Genomic DNA, 16,077 nt, shown 5'->3' with positions numbered 1-16,077 from the left:
GGCCCCAGCCCTGGGCTGAAATGGAAATGATGCTTTCTTCTTTCTCTTTTTCACCAGAAACACCATTCGGACGCCGTCAGAAATTGATGCACCTGAGTACAAAGTGTCTGTTCCCTGCATCCTTCACATGAATGTGGTCCAGGGTCCAACACAAGCCCACACGCACACATGTGCGCACACATCCTCAGCCTAACACATGTCCACATGCACGCATGCACACACATCCTCAGTCCAACACAAGCACACATGCCTCACATGTGCACACACATACTTAGCCCAACACAAGTTCACATGCACGCACATATGCACATACATCCTTGGCCCATAAAAGTCAATGACACCTCTGAATATCTGAAACCCACTACTCAGCAAACACCGTCTCCTTCCTGGAACTTGAGAATGGAGACAACGTCTTGTCATGGAGCATGTGTGTAGCTTCAACTAGCGATAAATCGAGGCCCTATTCCTGATGCATAACAGCATGGGCAGTAACGGGCAAGAACATCTCAGCAGACGACACACATATAAATCATGTTTATTTTCATATCACATTTAAATAATGTTTTGGCTCTGGGGATTTTCCACCAAGTAATGAAGCATCACCCAATGAGAGTCTGCGACGTTGCTCCGATCTGCAATGCCCCTCACAGCAGACGAATAAAGCCTGTGATTTATATGGGTGTCATCAGGGTGGTGGAAGGGCTTCCTTTCCTTTGCACAAGACGTTGCTCTGCATCCAGATTAGAGACGAGATTTATCTGCAAAATAAACAAAGAACAGGTCCCCACACCCTGTTTTTCCCTTCATCACACCAGACGAGATCTAAAACTATCACACGCATAAATATGCACTCACTCAACAGCATCTGCCCTCCACACACACAAATACAGACAGGTTTATTATGAGATAACAGAGCAAACATTCTTGATCAAGATGATCGTTTGTACACTGATGAAGATTTGTCTTGTCAACGATTCTTTGCAGGAAGCATCTAGTTGGTGGGCTCCCATTGTCCCTCTGCAGTGCTGCCCTGCCCCTGTCCACACGGGTGCCTGTGACCATCACACCATACAGAGAAATCAAATTTCCACATATCACAAGGTGATAGTGCTATGCAAATTCACCTGCTGCTTTCTATTGTCTTGTTTTGAGGGAAAAGATGACCTCATTCTAACAAGATTTCCCTTTGGATTGTCATATGAGTGGTTGCCCCTGGTTACTTAGGATGAATTGCAAATCATTATTTTGAAACCATCATGAATTCCTTCTTCCTGCCTGCCTGTCTTCCTTCCTTTCTCTCTCTCTCTTTTTGCCTTCCTTTCTTTCCTTGTGGCAGCCATCTATTCTCTAGAGCTCGTTATGACTCTCTATACATTTTAACTTGAGGCTACTGCCCACCTTGCTAAGTGTAGGTTGCTTCTGACAGTTAGGGAAACATGTACGCTACATTTCAGTGAAGCATGAACTTGTGAAAATACAATTTATCATTTACAGATTGGGATACAAATCTACAGTTCATTCTGCGACTGCCAAAATAGTTCAGCTCCATCCAGAATACAATGAAGTGAGAATAGTAACTCATGTTGTACTGGTACTTTACGATTCGTTGTTGTTTAGTCCCTAAGTCCTGTCTGACTCTTTGTGACCCCATGAACTACAGCCTGCCAGGCTCCTCTGTTCGTGGGATTTTCCAGGCTAGAATACTAGAGTGCGTTGCCATTTCCTTCTCCAGAGGATCTTTCCAACCTAGGGATTGATTCCACATCTCCCAGGAGGATTCTTTGCCACTGAGCCATTCAGGAATCACCTGGAAATAACCAGTGTGTGTGTGCTAATTAGTAAAATAAATATGTCCCTATACTAGGGCTTCCCTGGTGGCTCAGAGGTTAAAGCGTCTGCCTCCAATGCAGGAGACCCAGGTTCGATCCCTGAGTCGGGAAGATCCCCTGGAAACTGAAATGGTAACCCACTCCAGTATTCTTGCCTGGAGAATCCCATGGATGGAGAAGCCTGGTAGGCTACAGTCCATGGGGTTGTGAAGAGTCGGGCACGACTGAGCGACTTCACTCACTTATACTAGGTATTATTACCACAGTTGGTCTTCTCACAGACCTTAGTGACAGGTAGGGCAGTAAGCAGGGCATATCTGACATGTGGTCCTTGTGTGTGGACAAATCACTGCTGCTTCAAGGACCCAAAGGTACTTTATTTTTCTGCCTCAGGTTCACATGTTTCAGTATCACTGGAGAAACCAAAAGTAGAAAGTCTGATATTTCAATAAGCAAAACGATTCCTTGGCTGCCCAAGAGTGGAAAATGGATGGCTGATGGCAACTTTAATGACAAGGATGCTAAACAGCCAGTTTCACTTGAATCAACCCAGAGTCAAGGTCAGCATCACTGGATGCCACCCAGATATTACTAAGTGAGGGTTATTTCCCAGAAAAACACATTCTCATATTTACTGATGCATATGCCATTTTCAAGCCAGAAGGTGAGCCTTTCATTTATGCAGTCTGATTTTTGTGGAATGGAGAGAGATTATAAAGCTCCTTTGTGCAAAGGTCCCTATGCCTAGGGGAAGGTAAACGTATTTTCATATTGTGGTCCAGGTCACACATTTAAAATTTAAATAAAGGCAAGCTCAGATTTCCCTTTACCCTTTGAAGTGGTCATGTCAAAGCAAGTCCCCAGCATCCACCTGTCTGGATGCAAATATACACTTTGTTTCTTGTCATCTTAATTTCTCAGATTTGTTGTGAAGTTGCACTGTAACTATCCATGTAGCAAGGGGAAATGTTTAATCTACAAAGATGATTGCCCCAAATTAACATTTTAAAAAAGACAATCAGAAAAAGCAACAAGGCCAACCAACAAGACTAATCCATGACTGCTGGGGAGGGTGGTCCACCCCCAAAAGTAGGGTAACCACAGTGGGTAGCTGCCTGGGGCAGTTCTGGCTGGTGCTGTTGTCTCGACTCAACTATTAATAGCTTCTCTTTCACTTTCACAGTTGTCCCAGTTTGGACGCTAAATTATAGAGTCAGTCTACCTAAAAGCTGTAGGGAAATCCAGCTGAAATAAGTCTTTTTTTTTTATTTTAACGACTCTGAAAACAACCTGAAAATGAAACTGGAGCGGGGGAGGTAAGGAAAAAGAATGTGTGCAGTCAGTTCAATTGCTCAGCCATAGAAGACTTGGTGAGATTGTATCTGTTTTGTTCATGTAATTCTAATTATGAACCAATAATGTGGAATAGAACTAATTTTATTACAACCACTAGTCTGCAATAAAGCAAATGCACAAAATAATTTGTTGAGTCATAAGGTCCAGATACAGATTAACTCAAGTGTTCACGTGGGCAGCGAGAGGAAGGCCCATCACTTCCCATCTCATCTCATGTCCGTGTAGGTGGCGGGTGGGAAGGAGCTTGTCTGGGCTGTTTGGTTAGCAAATTGTAAGTAGATGGAAATGCCACCCTAATTAGATTCTGGATGGTGAGAGCCAGGCCCAGGGGGATGAGCAAGCAGTGGACACATCACACCTCCCTGCCTGGCACCTCACACAGGGTGCATGCCCCATGAGCCCCATATGAATACTCCCGGGCTTTAGGGAAGAAATGGTGGCACTTTTCAGTGATGGGAGTTTGGTATCCTTTGAGCAAAACAGGATGTGTTTTTTCATTCCTGATGCATTTGATGCCCTCTTTAAGGCAGGCATGTGTTTTTAAAATCTATCCCCATTGTGACTGCCTCAATGGCAGATATGGAAGAAGCACATCCCCAGTTACACGGCAGAGAACCAGGGGGATCATCTCTGCCCGGCCAGCTCCACTTTGTCCTCCAGACAAAGCCCTGAACATTCCAGGAAGCCCTCTCTAACAGCTCCGCTTGTTCATCTGCACCCCACCAGTGGTCACCCCGAAATAAGCACTTAGAGCTTGTAAAACTGTTCTCAGAGTTTCCACAGCCTGCTGGGCACATTTCTGCCATAGGACTTCACACCTTAGATGGCTGCTTGCTCCTTTGTCTCCTCTCCTAGAGCCTTCAGTTTTTGAGGTCAGGGACATTGTTCTTTTCTGGATCTTCCCAGTCTAGCCCAGTGTCCTGCATAGGGCACTTGGCCCTTACTTGTGGGATGAATGTATGAGCAGGCTGAGACCCATGCAAAAACAAAAATAAGTAGTATAATAATAGGGATGGTATATTTATCAAGCACTCAGTACGTGGCATGAAGATGAGTCCAACTCATCCAGTCTCTCGTTGATTTCATGTTTGTATAAAAATGTACTTAGATTTTATATAGACAGAGAAACACATCAATTTCTTTATTTCATGAAAATAGATATAAACATACATATATTCAAAAAATGTATGTGAAACTTGAAAAGGGCACATGATAAATATTGGCCAATTCAACTATATACAACTTTCATCTGTACAGTGGCAAATTTTGATGTGAATTTAGTGATGAAAGAGGAGTTAATTGTTTTTAAGATTTCTTTGAAATGTAAAGCTGAATATAGGGTACTTTGTCCCTACTGCAGAGAATAAACGTGGGTACTGCTATGACACAGCAGTGAATCAAAACCACAGATTTTTTTGTTGTCAGTAAATTCAATAATTAATAATAACAGGTGTGAGTGTGTGCTAAGGGTTTTTAATGGATTATCTTGTTTAATCTTCAGGAGGGTTCTGTAATAAAGCATCTTACTCCTACTCTACAAATGAACAGATGGAGGCTGGGAGAAGTTGGTGATAAGATTGGAACTTGAAGCTAGGTCTTCTTGCCTTGGAAGCCAGACCTTTCTGCCACTGCCCTATCCTCGCACCTGGCTACAATGAGGATGCTAATGCCTCTAATTCAACTGCTCTTTCCAAAACAAGTTATCAGTCCCAGAATCAGAGGCTTGTGGGGAATACTGCCCCCAAATGGAGGGTTCCTTTACTGTTTTTCACTTTTATCATCACCCTAGCAAGATGAGCGGAGAAGGCAGTGGCACCCACTCCATTACTCCTGCCTGGAAAATCCCATGGACGGAGGAGCCTGGTAGGCTGCAATCCATGCAGTCGCGAAGAGTCGGACACAACCAAAGCGACTTAGCAGCAGCAGCAGCAGCAGCAAGATGAGATGTTGGCAGAGCTGTCCTCAGGTATTGTCTTCGGTCCTTCCTTTGGCCATTTACTTAAAGACTTCATTGTTCTAGAGCAGTTTTAGGTTCACAGCAAAATAAAGAGGAGGTACAGAGATTTCACATATATCCCCTGTCCCCAGAGAGCCTCCTCCACTATCAACACCCTGCACCAGAATGACCCCTTAGTTACAACTGATGAACCTACACTGACTTATCACTATCACTCGAACTCCATAGTTTACATTAGGGTTCACCCTTGGCACTGTACTGTACATTCTATGAGTTTGGACAAATGTCTAATGACATGTCTCCACCATCGCAGTATCAGAGCAGTTTCACTGCCTAAAACTCCTCTGTGCTCCACCTATTCACATCCCCCACTGTCTCCAACCCCTGGCAACCAGTGATCTCCATGGCCACAGTCTTGCCTTTTCCAGAACATCATATAAGTGGAATCAGATTGGCTTCTTTCACCCAGTAATATTCATTTAAGGTTATCCATTTATTTTCATGGCCTGATAACTCATTTCCTTTCAGCACTGAATAATATTCCATTGTCTGGATGATTTATTTATCCATTCACGTAACTGAACGGAATCTTTGTTGTTTCCAAGCTTGGGCAATTTTGAATAAAGCTGCTATAAACATCTGTGTGTGGGTTTTTGTGTGGATGTAAGTTTCACCTTCTTTGGGTAAACACTAAGGGGTGCATTGCTGGATCGGGTAGTAAGAGTATGTTTGGTTTTATAAAAAGTCACCAAACTCTCTTCCAGGGTGACTGTACCATGTTGCGTTCCCACCAGCAATGAATGAGCGTTTCTGCTGCTCCACATCCTGCCAGCTTTTGGTGTTGTCAGTGTTCTGGATTTTGGTTGATGGCAATTTTTAGCACCTGTGTGCACTTGAATCGTGGTGACAGAATATATACAGCCCTTGACCTCATGCGGCTTACATGAGAAGGAGCAGGCATTGATGGTGTCGTTGTATAATTACACAGCCAGGCACTATGGATGGTTTCAGGATGCTGTGAGAGCACACAGGGGCCCGGCTCCTTTGGAGCATTTACACGTGAATCATTTTCACTTTAATCAAAGTTAAATACCATTTACAAAGGACACCTGCAATGTGTCAGCCCCTCTCCTATTTACATCCCAGTTCTGTAAAGTAGGCATTATTATGCCCAATCACTGGTGAGAAAAACTGAAGCTGAGAGAGGTTAGGAAACCTGCCAGAGGTTGGCAGGGGGCAAGCCAGGGTTTGAATGAGGACCAACAAGTTCCAAGGCTCTTGGTTTCTTCTTTACCCCCAGCTCCCTCCTCATATTGCAAGGATCCCTGTAAGCCCCAGTGACAAAGCCAGGAGAGAGTTGGAGATGCCACACCGTCGTTGCACTGAAAATCTTTTGTCTGCCTGCACTGATCCATCTCCAGCCCCCTCCAACTCACCCTCATGTCCCTCTCCTGCCAAACCCTCCGGAGCAGCCGAGGCCTCCGTTTAGTACACAAGTTGGGGATGCTTTCAAGGCGTGGTCCTCTTCCCTTCACACACCCTCACTAGACAGAAATGCAATTCTGGCTTCTTGGCCTGGGCCAGGGCCTGTTTCTTATAACACCCTTGACCCTCTTTTGCCCCCTGGTTAATTCCTGTCTCCCAAGGTCATGTCCTCCAGTGAAGTGTCCCCTGGTTGCTCCATCCTTCGAGGCTCAGCCTGCTTGCTCCCTCTCTAGCCCAGCATCCATCCCACGGATTGGAAATGGTGGGAATTCCTGGCACGTCTCCCTCCTGGGCCTGGAGCTCCTGAAGGGCAGGGACCCCACTATGCCTTGGTCAAGCGCAGTAAAGCGCCTGGCACCCAGAACTGAGCGTTAAATATCTGCAAACTGAATTAAGCTGACTTTTGTCATCATGGAGGGGATAGAAGAAGAAAAGTCCTTTCTTTCTTTCTTCACATTTCATACTCTTGGCTGCAACATTTAGACCTAAGCCAAATTCACCCATAGATATCCAATAACCTCAAATCCTTGACAATTACTTGTCACCATTTTTGCTTACTAAATGGCTATAATTTAACTAGTCTCCCTTTCCTTGGAATATGAATATCCTTATTGAAATAAATTTCAACACACTTTTTAATGACAAAATACTTCTACATTTCATCCACAATCTTCATTCTTGTTTCATAGACTAGCTCTGTATGTCTTTTATTTAAATGAATAGGTCTCAAGAAAAACATAAAAAATGGCTCAATTATTGTATGTGATAATTAATCTCTGAAATTAAAAACTGTCCTCTGTCCAACTGATTTACAAAGAACCTCTTAATGGGCAAAAGAAACTGCTTAATAATCTGCCTTCTGACAAATAAAATTAAAAAACCAATAATTTTTTAGAGGTGAAAGAGCTTTTTTTCAAGATAGCACATGGCTTCAGTTTTAAATATTATACCAGTGTTAATGTATTAATTATTTTGACATTGTGGTGGTAACCCATTTGAAAAAGGACTGAAAGAAAGGATTTTCCCAGCATCCTCCTGCGTCTTCCACTCTGCCTCTAAGTAAGCCCCAAGCTTATAAATAAATCAAGAAACATGCTAATGACTAAAGCGGGGCACAATTACAGGCTCTGGCAATTCCATAGAAGGGGCACCAGGGGGCACTACAGGACCACATTTGGTAATTCCAGGCGCCATTTTACCCTTGGACTTGGGAAAATAATTTTTTGAAAAAAAAAAAAAAAAAACGTTAACCTTCTGAGCCCCGGACGTCGTTTTATTTATTACTTTCAATATGCCATTGCCACTCATCTTAACTAACCCGGCTTGGAAGGTTATTTTAAAGGACAGTGCCATAAAAAGTAAACACAGTCAGGCTTCTTGGCTTTATCTCCCTGTAGAATGTCGCCCTGGGTGTGTGTTGGGGGAGGCGGGAGGGCGGTGGGGGGGGGGGGGGAGTAGGGGGTGGGGGTGGGGGGTAGGGGGTGGTGGTGGGGGGGTAGGGGGTGGTGGTGGCGGGGATGGGGGGGTAGGGGGTGGGTGTGTGTCTGTACATTTTTATTATTAGCTTTACAATTAAAGAAACAATTCACAGAGTTCAAAACTACAATAGAGGGAGTTCCCTGCCCGCCCAAAACCTTGGTGTGTCAGGCAAATGGGTTGTTTTCATTGTTATTACTTGTGTACCTGTCTTCATTCATTTATTAATTCAATATCAGCAAATATTTATTAAGCCCTTAATGTGCCAGGTCCTGGGTACGTCAGGAGACTTGAGCCATGTCCCTTCCCCCAGGGTCTTATCCAAGGTGAGAAAACAGTTCTCTTTCCTCCTGAGAGCCAGATTTCATCTTAGAGCCTGAAAATCCCTAAGTGAAAGGTGACAAGTGCTGTTTAGATCATTTCTCTTTCCACTGCTAGCCAGAAATTTATTATTTTTTTTCAAAAGAAAAGAGTTAAATCGTTGCTCTCTAGATGTGTCAGTTTCAGCCTGAGCATGAGGGCTTAAAATCTCAAGCAGGAACTATATGCTAAATGACTGAATTGTTATTAATCAAATAAAATAGATGCTCCTGAGTTATTGTTTTTCTTTTCCTTTCAAAATCCTATGTCGATTAGGATGAATTGTGTTGAAATTTAATAAGAAACAGAAGAACATGCCACCACTCTCGGCATCTGATGGAGCCTGCTTTCTGGACTCAGCTGGGCCCTGCTTGGCAGTTCAGGCACACAGGGCTGAACGAAATAAGACACAGGAACTCAGTCTGTTTTCTCCTCCTTTCCTCTCCTTCTCATCCCAGTGGTGTTTAAAATCAAGGTGAAAGTGTACTGTGACATAGACATTTTACAACCATTTAATTCTCATAGTAACCCCACAAGCCGCCCGCATTTCCCAGCTAAACAGAGGCTAAAAAAGATTGATTCTTTGCCAAAGGTCATCCAATCAGTATCCAAACCCAAGTCCATCCAACTACAAAGATCACACGCCCTCTGCCCCTCAACATAAACCTCCCAAAGCCTGAAAATGACAGTGCTGCGGGCTTGTCGAGACCCATCCCATCTCCTTGTTGGGCACGCAGATGGACGACATTTCCCAACCTCCCTTGCAGAAAGGCAGCCTTGTAAATGGCTCCCAGCCAGTAGAATATGAATAGAAAGAAGTGAGACACCCCACTTCCAGACCTGACCATCTCATGTGCAACCCTTCACTCCCTCTTTCTACTTGTCTCAATCTAACAACTAAGTTCAAGGCCCTTGGGGATGGAGGAAGCCATAGAACAAAAGATGTTTGCATCCCTGAATGGCTGCATGAAAGGTACCCAACAGACAGACTTTAAATGGTTCAACAAGCAAGGTGTTGAACTTCTTGTTTAACTTCTGCTGTGTTAAACCACTATAATTTGGGGTTGTGGGTTAGTTTGCTTTCAATACATAATAATAGACAAGGAAAGACGATGGCATCTTGAAGGCTTCCATTCACCCACCCAGGGGCCTTGGGGCCTTGTTCTAGTTCTCAGATCATAAACTTGTCACAACCTTCCTGGGTGTCACTAAAAGACAAGCATTGAACCAAATGATCTTTAAGGTCTTTCTGTGGTCTGAGAAATGAAGTGAAGTCGCTCAGTCATGTCCAATTCTTGCGACCTCATGGACAGTAGCCTGCCAGGCTCCTCCATCCATGGGATTTTCCAGGCAAGAATACTCGAGTAGGTTGCCATTTCCTTCTCCGGGGATCTTCCCAACCCAGGAAAGAGAAAGTCCTGTAATTCTGTGGTGCCCCTCCCTCACCCACTGCAGTCCCTGCCACCCCCCACCCCCACCCCCACTACCCATCCTTATATGCAGGATCACAGCTGCCTGGACCAGGAAAGACTCAGTTCAAACTCTGATCTGCCCAGGTTTCCTTTCCATCTGACACCTTTCCTCCACCTGCCAGGCACCCCTCTCAACCACAACATGAGATGCAAGATGTACCATCAAGGGAACGAGTGTCTTCAAATGGCTCACCCTTGGACATCACAACCTCCCCTGTCACACTCCTGCCTCCTCTGTGATCTGCATTGGGATAAAAACATCTTCCACAGGAGTAGAGTTGACCGTAGACCAAGACCTCGAAAGTGGTCAAGCATCAGAATAAATAGAAAGGAATTCCGCTCTTTGAAAGTAATGGTTCTTCACATAAAGTCACTTTGACATCTATAAAAGATTATACTTAAGATAGTAAGAATATCTTCAACGGTTCCTGTGACATCATTTTCTGTCACTGAATACAATGTGTGCAACATGAAGATAATGTTAATACAGAGAAAGTCTGCAGAGGGAGGGTTTTAATCACACAGACTCCCAGACCAGTCAGGAAGGAGTGTGTTGTTTGCTGCATTTGTGATTCGAGCTGGGTGCCCTATGCTGGGATGAATCTCGCCCTCTTCTGGCCCTGCTTGGCACTTTCAGAAATAAGATGTGAACACTGGCAAATCGCTCCTGCTGCTGCCTGCCTGCTTCCCGAGCTCTGCACCTGGGGCGGCAGGGAGCCTGGCGTCCCTGTGGCTCATGGTGCCCACGGGGCCCACAGCAGGGTGTCTTGAATTGGATAGTGCTGGGATATCCAAAAGAACCAGTGAGGGATGAAACCTGGGTTTTTGAAAGTTGTGACAAATTGGGGGGCAGATGTAAAAATCCAGGACTCCTATGCCAGTGGTACTAGATTTCTGGATGTGTCAGAAAAGACAGGAACAGAGGAGGGAAATCTGTCAGCTGAGCAGGGACACAGATGCTCTTAATAGTACACCATTACATTTTAACCTAAATCTGATGAACTATTATGATGGACATTGTTTGGGGGCTGGCGGCTAATTTTCCTCCTTTCCCTTGGTCTATTACACCCTCACTGATCTCAGGAGGAGGTGGGGTGGACAGCAGGGGGATGTCTGTCCCAGGCTTGGCCATTCAGAATCCCTCCTTCTCCACCAAAATCACTGGCCATATAAAATCCATCCCTGGGATTACCTGCTGAACCATGGCCCCTGTCCCTGCTTCCACTCTTCCAGGCTGTAAACGAAAGAATCCTGACCACTCAAGCTATTGACAGGACCTATAACATGTATTGTTCTAATGCATTAGCACCTGATGCAACCCAAATTATAAATTACCATAATCACCAAGGGTAGAATCCAAGGTTAATGATGAAACAAATTAATGCGTACTTAAAATATATAAACGTGTTCTTTAACTACTACAAGATGAAATAAGGTTAATTAAAGTAATTTTCAAAATATTAACAGCACCACAGTTCCAGCGAGTGCAAGAACATTATCAGCACATTTGAATCATTAAAGGATTTAAACAATTTATAGAGTCATGGAGAGAGCACTTATATTTTCGAAGGTCAAAAAAAGGATGAACTCTTGAGCTTTCTTGTGTTGTGTGTGAGCCTCTTTTGGTTTTCACATACTGTGGCATTATTATATATAAGATTTAAGCCGCTCTATTATTCTACTAAATAGTAGATTTTTATTTATGAAAGAGGTTATCTTGCCTATAGGAAAAATAATTGATTAAGTTTAACCGTTCACAAACGGACAGTTATTTGTAGGTACTTAAACATGAAGATCTATCCAAGTGTGGTCATTTGTCATTTTTACTGCTCGTCTGACTGCGTATAAGCTCTCAACTGAGTACAAAATGGTGAAGCTTTCTATAGTGCTACTGCTGCTTTGATTGATAATGGGAAGATAGAGCCACCATTTTTAATTTTTAAAATGCAAGATTATTCTGGAGTAAATTAACCTAATCACACAGCACAAGTAAATTAATGTCATTTCATTACCTAATAGCAAAAATAATATTAACCTAAAGAATCTAAATCCACTTCTGACACATATTCAATTTTTATAATGTTACGTTGACAGTTTTTTTCTGGATTATATGTGGTGGTTTTCAACATTAGCTGCTCTGCTAATTGGAAATTCTGGGACTGAGAGCACAGATATCCCCATGGTGTGGAGGAAGGCCAGGAATTGATCCAGCTGTATCACACCTCGGACACCACGCCACTAAAACACCACTGGGTAGTTTGTGTGGCCAGTCTGCCGTAAATTCACCCCATGAGAAAGTCTCAGGGCTTTCACTCCTGTGGCATAAGTGGATTTTTTTCCCAAGCAGCCCACCTGGAGCTCTCGTTTGAAGAATTCAAGTTCTCCAGCTCCTTGACACCCCAACACTGTGTGCGGCGCCAGAGTCCAACAGTGTCTACATCATCTTCCCCTGCACCCCGAGGGGGTCTAGATCTTCCCCAAATGGGGCTCCACGCGTGGGTCACACGGGCCGGAAGAAAGGCCCTGAATTCACAAAATGTCTCCTCAGCCTTAACAGCTAGCAAAGTTGGGAAATTTATGTTGCAACCTTGAGAAAGGCAGAGTAAATACAGTGCACGCCAGCTATTTGTTTTCCTGTTGATGAATTCTCCAAGTTCAGACTGGAAGCCCTCCAAGGACTAAAGTCTCCTCCCAGAGTGGAATGTTAACCCCGAGTCCTTCGGCTGCTTTCCCTCTGGGTCTGTACTTCTCTTTCTTCCCTCCTAGAAAGTCCCAAATTATCTCTGGGCTTTTGCTTGCTGGGGATGTTGTTCAGGGCTGAGCCTGCTTCTCCTGATCCCACAGGACAAGCCAGGGCCAAAGACAGTGAAGGCAGAAACCACGTGACTACCCGGTAGAGGAACTTTCAAGAAGTTCTCGTAGCAAGGCTTCCTAGAGCCCAGCTCCTGCACATTTAGTGGAACTGGCTCAGCTCATGCAACAGAGTCAATTGTTTGGAGCCAAAATTTTCTAGCTTTAAGTATTTACCACACACTCTATTACAAATCTTATATCATAAATCTTGTATCATCTTCTCCTTGGCAACGTAACAAATTAGCCCTCCATTTGTTTGTTTTTCTCTTTACATGAGCTAGTTTATAGACTAGCATAGGTAAAATGATGATTTTAAATACTAACCACTATTTGCTTTTAGTGTTTACTCTGTTTTTACTATATTTAAAAAGTTAAATAGAATTTTTCCTCACTATAAAATTGCTACATGCTCTATATGGAACATGAGAAATGACTAAAAATTTAAAAATATTATTTATAATTTCATCACCCACAGTTAAGCATTGTTAACATTTCCATAAATTCTTTTTTTCCTCTGGTAGCTACACTATCTGGATGCTGACTTTTTTCATTACATCTTATATCATGAATATCTTCTCAATATTTATTTACTATCAATAATCTTCAAAATGAGGTTTTTAATGACTTTGCTAACATTTCATCATTGGAATGTATCATAATACTCTTAACTAACCTCCTATTGGTGGATATTATAAGTAGCATTCCAGTAAACACATTCCTATGTAAATCTTTAGTCACATATCCTTAGTATTAATTCCTTAGGATAGATTCCTAGAAATAAAATTAATGGGTAAAAGTGTAGAGGAGCAGTGTTAATACATTTCACCAAACTCTTTTTTCCAATGCTTGTCCATTTATGCTTCTACCAGCAGTGAATGAGATGCCCTAGTTAGCTGTGTTTTCATCCACGTGGAAAACTGCTGTTTTCCTACCCTGGTCAATACAAGAGATACTTCTGGTGTCGAAACAGGTGGTGTGGCCCAGGGATGGGGAGGGCTGTAATCTGGGAGTCCGGAGGCCTGGGCTTGAAGGTAGGCTCTTCCATTAGTTAGCTCTGCAACTCTGTGGAAAACCCTCAGCAGGAAGAATGAAAAATTGAAACAGTAATGGCTGCCCACATGAGATAATAAATATGAAAATGTTTTGTAAATGTAAAATGTAAGGGCCTCCCTTTGCCACAGGTGGCGCTAGTGCTAAAGCACTTGCCCACCAATTCAGGAGGCATAAGGGACAAGGGTTCGATCCCTGGGTTAGGAAGACCTTCTAGAGGAGGAAACAGCAACCCACTCCAGTATTCTTGCCTGGAGAATCCCATGGAGAGAGAAGCCTGGCAGGTTACAGTCCATAGGGTCACTCAGAGTCGGACACGACTGGAGCAACTTAGCATACACAGACACAAGGTTTTCCTGTTACTGCCAGGTGCTTACCCATTGCTGAGAGAGTGAGTGAAAGTCGCTCAGTCGTGTCCGACTCTGTTCAACTCCATGGACTGTAGCCCAAGAGGCTCCTCTGTCCATGGGATTCTTCAGGCAAGAATACTAGTGGGTTGTCATTTCCTTCTCCAGGGGGTCTTTCAACTCCATGGACTGTAGCCCAAGAGGCTCCTCTGTCCATGGGATTCTTCAGGCAAGAATACTAGTGGGTTGTCATTTCCTTCTCCAGGGGGTCTTCCCAACCCAGGGATCAAACCCTGGTATCCTTCATTGTAGGCATATTGTTTACCACCTAAACCACCAGAAAAGCCCTACCCATTGCTACTAGTACCTAAGAAAAATTAGGATTTGAGTATGTACATTATAAACAAAAGATGAAATATTGATTTAAGTTTTCCTTTTTCAAAATAAGAGAAGGTGGGACATCCTTAGGAGTCCAGTGGTTAAGACTCTCCTTCCAATGTAGAGGGTGCAGGTCTGATTCCTGGTCTGCCACATGCCTGGCAGCCAAAAAACAGAAACATAAAACAGAAGCAATATTGTAACAAATTCCATAAAGACTTTAAAAATGGTCCGCATCAAAACAATATTTTTTTTAAAAAAGACATTTAAGAAAATAAGAGATGACTTTCTTATTAGCATAATTTCTCACATCTCTTTCTGAAGTCACATATACACACAAAAATTATGAGATATCTGAAATCTCAGATGAGCCTACTGTAAAATGCATGAAATAAAGTTGAAGACTGTCTTGGATTATGCAGACTAAACCGACAGTCAACACTTTTATGGAAAATGGATTCAGGTGTAATTGGCATTTAGAGGGAGGTGGCAGAAACTCAAGAAATTTTTCAGTGTTAACTGCAGCAACCCAATTGAAAGTCTTCCCTACAATCAGGCTGTTTCCATTAATCCAACGCACAACCCTGCATCTATATTCTATCTCCCCATCCAGCTGTAGCTGTATTTCCTTTTAGGTTTACCCAGGATCGCCTTTTTCCTGAGGTCTTTCCCTGGTGCCCCAGAGGGAAAGCTTACCCTTACCTTACCCTTATTCTTACCTGCAAACTCCAAAAGCCAGCTCTGGGTTACCCCCTGCTTTGTGAGGTCCATTCATCATTTCTAGGGTGTAAATATTTCCTCCCCAGATATGCCGGAAACTATCTGAGAAAAGAGATTCTTCCTCTGCACTGGCAGCTCTGTATATACTCTCAGCCCTGAATTAACTTGCCCCTGAGGTTGATAAAGAAAGGAGGTTTTACCCAGGGCCAAGGAGTCACTTTCCCAGTAACTCCACTGGGGAAACTTTCTCTAGACTTTGTCCCTCTTGGCATGAGGGGAATGGAGGGCAGGTCAGTGCCTCCAGCCACATTTCTTCTGGGGACTATTTTTCCTTCATTAATTGTGCTGACAGGATGAGAATAGCTCAGAGCCCAGCAGCAAAGGCTGTGTAGACAGTTTTGCTCTTTCTTCATTTTTTCCTCACTGTACTCTTCCTGAGTCACCCACACCCCAACCCTCCTTGCTAAATGTATCTCTTTTCTGATTAAACATTACTGTTTTCTTCTAAACAAATCTAAAGAAGAGGCTACATTTTGGTATAATCATTATGAGACCCAAAGAAATATTAATGTTCTGAGGACAATAATATCCTGCTCACATTTTGGAGAGGTGAAATTTGATGATATTTTAGTGACACGTCTAGACACCATTTCAGTTTTCAGAGGTTTAGTTAAGCAACGTGTGATTGTATGAAATAGAAAGCTACCCAAATTATTCAAGTCCGTGAACAGAACAGAGGTAAGGGAGCTATGCTAATCTTTTCAGCACATCAAGCTTGAAATCTTGTGTAAGTT

At 43.3% G+C, this 16,077-nt stretch overlaps 1 long non-coding RNA gene and 1 other non-coding gene across 2 annotated transcripts; one reads left to right on the top strand and one right to left on the bottom strand.

Moving 5' to 3' along the window:
• Positions 1-519: 519 nt before the first annotated feature.
• Positions 520-14,348, bottom strand: LOC102406841. Its single transcript, XR_003110995.3, has 2 exons — positions 12,288-14,348; positions 520-758 (listed from the first exon to the last, which is right to left on the bottom strand). It is a non-coding gene; the product is annotated as an uncharacterized LOC102406841 (long non-coding RNA).
• On the top strand, positions 1,869-1,941 carry TRNAW-CCA. Its single transcript has one exon. It is a non-coding gene; the product is annotated as a tRNA-Trp (tRNA).
• Positions 14,349-16,077: the final 1,729 nt, after the last annotated feature.

Source organism: Bubalus bubalis, chromosome 8 (genome assembly GCF_019923935.1).
Source record: "Bubalus bubalis isolate 160015118507 breed Murrah chromosome 8, NDDB_SH_1, whole genome shotgun sequence".
NCBI lineage: Eukaryota > Metazoa > Chordata > Mammalia > Artiodactyla > Bovidae > Bubalus > Bubalus bubalis.
Note: the sequence above shows the minus strand (reverse complement) of the source record. Positions and strands in the feature narration are given on the sequence as shown.